Source organism: Balaenoptera acutorostrata, chromosome 7 (genome assembly GCF_949987535.1).
Source record: "Balaenoptera acutorostrata chromosome 7, mBalAcu1.1, whole genome shotgun sequence".
Taxonomy (NCBI): domain Eukaryota; kingdom Metazoa; phylum Chordata; class Mammalia; order Artiodactyla; family Balaenopteridae; genus Balaenoptera; species Balaenoptera acutorostrata.
The window spans coordinates 77,933,689-77,940,006 of record NC_080070.1 but is presented as its reverse complement, the minus strand read 5'-3'; positions in this window follow the sequence as shown (position 1 = coordinate 77,940,006).

Below are 6,318 nucleotides of genomic sequence, written 5' to 3'. Positions count from 1 at the left end.
CATGATATTTAGGAAAAAAGGTAAGAAGAATTAAGTCATGTGAAGAGACAGAAAGTGATTTTTAATTAAAACTATCAATATTCATACCACCTTGCCTGGGAGAGTTTATTTCCAAGCACCACTTAGGTACCTTCCAAGGCAGAAAATGACAGCAGCCAGCAGAGAAAAAGAAAACAAACTATATTAATATGTCAACCCTCCAACCCCCTACTTCTGCCTGCCTTTCTCCTCCAAATGTGTCTTCGCCTGGAAACTAAAAGGAGAAGGCCATTTTTAGCTAAAATGCACTCTTACAGTTCACAACAAGCATTCTTTACATTCATTCTAATTTTAAATACATCAGCTTCAGGGGAAGACCAGAGAAAGAGTTGCCCTTTTATTATATAGGACAAGTAATAATGAAGATGCTAAAAAGAGGATTTCCATGCAAGTTTTTCCTCGCTTCTCCATGGAGAGATCAATTCCAGTCTGATTATCAGTGCATGGACCATGTGCAGTAGGCAGCAGTCTTCCAGAGAAAGAAAAAAGATGGACCCAGAGCTTCCGCAATTTAAAATGCTCTCAAATCAACAGGGAAGCTTTGGAGAAATGGCTAGAGGTTTTTTAGGCTCAGACAGTATTTTAGAAAACTCAGAGATATTCTGTGAAACGCTTAGGTCAGACATATCAAGTCAATATCAAGACAATCTGAGGCTCCTTTACAAGTCATCAAATGATACATCTGTGAAACCCAAAGACATTACAAAGGGCAAAATAATAGACCAAGAATGTGGTCTTGAATCCCACTCTGTCTAGCCTCCAATAAGTGGAAATATTTTGGCCCCAGAAAGTCCCTAACCTAAGCCTTGCAAATAATATCTTAGTACTAGACTTGACATTGATGGAGAACTGCCGTAGGTGAGTTGATAGTGCCCTGAATCCCATGCTGGATACAAAAAAATGGCCTTAATGAGGAGACTGAGAATATTCTCCTCACCCTGGAGAATATGCACTAAGCCGATTCCTTGCTCCCCTTTATTCCAAGACAGGATGTAAGAGCCGCAATCGTGGCAGGCGTGTTCATAAGCTCCCAAATACCATGGCATGTGTTCATCTCCCGTCACCCCCAAACCCAGCCATCCTGGGCCATCAGCCTGGGTGGGGTTACCACCAATGCCTGGGGGCCCAACACATACTGTGTGACGCCTTTGCAGACTCTGTGCGCTCTGCTGACCCAGGCCGTTGAGGACACAGTGAGGAGATCTCTCTTGGATCAGAGCAGAGAAGTCTGTAAGTCTCGGGGACAAGATTAGGGGAGGGAAGGGGAATGCTTGAGCTTATTTAAGCCCAGATTGGCAGAACAGCTGGTCAGGCATGGTGGTCAAGGGCACAGACTCTGTAGACCAACCCTTCTGGGTCTGAATCTCTGCTGTGCAGCTTAAAAGATCTGTGAAAATGGGGGTAACAGAACCTACCTCACAAAGCTGTTCTGCATGTTAAAACAAGACATTGTACAAGATGAGTACAGTGCAGGGCACAGCCCTTCGTAAACGCTCCATAACTGTTACTGTAATGATCTCATTACATGAGGGATATTATTAAAAATAAATTCTCCAAATCCTTCCTGCTCTAAATCCTTCCTCCCAGAGCATTTTGTGGTTTTGAACAGTTTTAATATACAAAGTGTAGAGTCTCTTTCAGGAAGCAGGGGCCAGCGGCCCCTCTCACCTGGCAGAGGGCCCCTTTCTGGCCTCTCCTGACTCAATCATCCACTCAAGGTTTGGGGCCTGAAACTCCTAGTTCAGATTTGAAGAAAAGAATAACAGGGGATTTTTTCCTCCTTTTCAAACTCATGAAGATGAAAAACAAACAAGCAAACAAAAAACACATTTACCTCAAAATTGAACATAATCTGTTATGGGTAAATTCCCAAACACCAGTGGTTCAAAATGTTTCCTCTCCTCAAGCTTTCTTATTATATCTCATATCACCATCCCAGTTAAAAACAATCCTCAGAACCATAGTTTACTTCTTTGCCTGAAAAAAATCAGTATTAACTATTAATGTCTAATCGGTATGAGACAGTAAAGAAAGAGTGGGTGGGTGGATGAATTAAGCACCTGAGAAAGCTAAATGAAAAATAATGATTTATTTAAATGAATGATGATGCTAATCAACACTTAGAAGCAACGTGAAGTTACACTTGACCTAATAAGGACTCACTGGAGGTCCTAAACTCATTCAGGAAAGATGTCTGAAAGATACTAACATTGATAAAATCCAAAAAAAAAAAATAATTTAAAAAAATCTTTATGGCTTAACTTCCTTACCTAAATACACACTAATATTACTGATTCGTTTTAAGCCAAAAGCTATAAAATAACAAACCTGATCTGATTAAGCACAAGTTTGACTACTAACCAATCCCCTCCCCGTTCTCTAACTCAATTATGGATTAGGCACTGTACATTTTATTCTCAGTCTTTTCCTTACTTTGCAAAATGGTTCTAGCTTGCTGCTCATGATATAAAACAAAGCCTGAGGATGATCACCAGTTTTGGATTTTCTCTGTTCTTCCAGTAGAGATATTTCAACACTTTATTTTGTCTCCCCCAAATGGATATTAACCACACTTTATTAGGTTACCCTCTAGCATCTAGACAACAAGGAATAATGGAAAGAGGTCAGGCTTTAGATTTGTCCCACACCAAGGTCTAAATCTTTTATATGCAACCGAAGTGCCCAATAATTGAGTGAAAGGTATATCAACTGTGATATTCATTTCACACAATGAAATAACCATGAAAGTTATACACTTACTGACTTGGAAATAAGTTCATGATATGTTGTACAAAAAGAATGTCTTTTTTTAATATAAAGGTATAGATGCACAAAGCAAAAAGTGTAAAATGGCTGAGGAACTTGTATTAACAAATATTTATCAGGCACCTATTATGTGCCAGACACATAATGTATATGTGTACACAACTGTATATGCCCAGGTTATATCAGTGAATTAGACTCTAATTCACTCGAAAACCTATGCGACACGGCAAAAGCAGTTCTAAGAGGGAAGTTTATAGCAATACAATGTTCCCTCAGGAAACGAGAAAAATCTCAAATAAACAATCTAACCTTACACCTACAGCAACTAGAGAAAGAAGAACAAACAAAACCCAAGTTAATAGAAGAAAGAAATCATAAAGATCAGAGCAGAAATAAATGAAATAGAGATGAAGAAAACAATAGAAAAGATCAATGAAACTAACAGCCAGTTCTTTGAAAAGATAAACAAAATTCATAAACCTTTAGCCAGACTCATCAAGAAAAAGAGAGAGAGGGCTCAAATCAATAAAATTAGAAATGAAAAAGGAGGAATTCCCTGGTGGTGCAGTGGTTAAGAATCCACATGCCAATGTAGGGGACACGGGTTCAAGCCCTGGTCCAGGAAGATCCCACATGCCGCAGAGCAACTAAGCCCGTGCACCGCAACTACTGAAGCACGCACGCCTAGAGCCGTTTAAAACTTATTGTAGCCTTAATGTACAGAACAAAATGACTTACAAGCAAATTTTGTTAGCAGTAGGTAGAGAATGGGTAACTGACCAGTCTGGTGAATGTAGTGGTAGTCCCGCAGCTGGTCCTTCTTGTGGCGTTTCTAAAAGAGCTCCCAACGAAGATCCACCTTGTCGACTATCAGGTAAAATAAAAGAACATATGCTAGAAGAAATAATACCCACAGGACTAACAAAAAATGCCGCCGGAAAGTGTAGAGTCTGCTCTTCCAGGGGAAAGTGCAGTGAAACACAGTATATTTGTAATAGATGTTCTGTTCCCCTGAACAGAGGTGCCTGCTATACTACCTATTACACTCTAATGAAGTATTAGAACGCTTTAGTATGACATGTACGAAGTTTCAAATAAATACATTAAGTGCAAAAAAAGTTGTTGATATTTACTCAAACGCGGGTGTTTCAATATTCACTTACATTACAAATCGCCAGCCACAGGTGTTAGTTTCTGCAAAAATCCCATGGTCAATAATGTGTTAATACACAGAAATTGGTTGCATTTCTATACACTAACAGTGAAAGATCAGAAAGAAAAATTAAAGAAACAACCCATTTACCATCATATCAAGAAGAATAAAATACCTAGGAATAAACTTACCTGAGGAGGCAAACAACCTGTACTCCGAAAACTGTAAGATGCTGATAAAAGAAATCAAAGATGATACGAACAGATGGAGAGGTATACCATGTTCTTTGACTGCAGGAATCAATATTGTCAAAATGACTATACTACCCAAGGCAATCAACAGATTCAATACAATCCCCATCAAATTACCAATGGTACTTTTCACAGAACTAGAACAAAAAATCTTAAAATTTGTATGGAGACACAAAAGACCCCAAATAGCCAAAGCAATCTTGAGAAAGAAAAACAGAGCTGGAGGAATCAGGCTCCCTGACTTCAGACTATACTACAAAGCTATAGTCATCAAAACAGTATGGTCCTGGCACCAAAAACAGAAATATAAATCAATGGAACAGGATAGAAAGCCCAGAAATAAACCCACGAACCTATGGTCAATTAATCTATAACAAAGGAGGCAAGACTATACAATGGAGAAAAGACAGTCTCTTCAATAAATGGTACTGGGAAAACTGGATAGCTACATGCAAAAAGATGAAATTAGAACATTCTTTAACACCACACACAAAAATAAACTCCAAGTGGATTAAAGACCTAAATGTAAGACTGGATACTATAAAACTCTTAGAGGAATATATAGGCAGAACACTCTCTGACATAAATCACAGCATATCTTTTTTTGATCTGTCTTCTAGAGTAATGAAAATAAAAACAAAATTAAACAAATGGGACCTAATTAAACTCAAAATCTTTTGCACAGCAAAGGAAACCATAAGCAAAACAAAAAGACAACCCACAGAATGGGAGAAAATATTTGCAAACGATGCAACTGACAAGGGATTTAATATCTCCAAAATTTACAAACAGCTCATGCAGCTCAATATGAAAAAAACAAACAACCCAATCAAAAAATGGGTAGAAGACCTAAATAGACATTTCTCCAAAGAAAACATGCAGATGGCCAAGAGGCACATAAAAAGATGTTCAACACTGATAATTATTAGAGAAATGCAAATCAAAACTATGATATCACCTCACACCAGTCAGAATGGCCATCATCATAAAGTCTACAAAAAATAAATCCTGGAGAGAGTGTGGAGAAAAAGGAACCCTCCTACACTGTTAGTGGAAATGTAAACTGGTGCAGCCAGAGTATGGAGGTTCCTTAAAAAACTAAAAATAGAGCTACCATAAGATCCAGCAATCCCACTCCTGGGCATATAACTGAGAAAAACATGGTTTGAAAGGATACATGTGGGACTTCCCTGGTGGCACAGTGGTTAAGAATCTGCCTGCTAATGCAGGGGACACGGGTTCAAGCCCTGGTCCGGGAAGATCCCACATGCCGCAGAGCAACTAAGCCCGTGCGCCACAACTACTGTGCCTGTGCTCTAGAGCCCACGAGCCAGAACTACTGAAGCCTGCATGCCAAGCACCTGTGATCTACAACAAGAGAAGCCACCACAGTGAGAAGCCCGTGCACTGCAATGAAAAGTAGCCCCCGCTCGCCGCAACTAGAGAAAGCCCACATGCAGCAACAAAGACACAATGCAGCCAAAAATCAACTAATTAATTAATTAATTTTTTAAAAACAAGAAAGGATACATGCACCCCAATGTTCACTGCAGCACTGTTTACAATAGCCAAGACATGGAAGCAACCTAAATGTTGCTTAAACAGAGGAGTGGATAAAGAAGGTGTGTTAGATATATACAATGGAATATTATTCAGCCATTAAAATGAATGAAATAATGCCATTTGCAGCAACACAGATGGACCTGGAGATTATCATACTAAGTGAAGTAAGTCAGACAGAGAAAGATAAATATATGATATCAGATTATAAGTGAAACCTAAAAAAAAAAAAAAGATACAAATGAACTTATTTACATAACAGACACAGACTCACAGACTTAGAGAACAAACTTATGGTTAACAGGAAGGAAGGGTGGGGGGTAGGGACAGATTGGGAGTTTGGGATTGACGTGTATACAATGCTATTAAAATAGATAACCAACAAGGACCTACTGTATAGCACAGGGAACTCTGCTCTATACTCTGTAATAACCTAAATGGTAAAAGAATTTGAAAAAGAACATATACATGTTTATGTATAACTGAATTACTATGCTGTACACCTGAAACACATTATTAATCAACTATACTCCAATATAAAATAAAAAT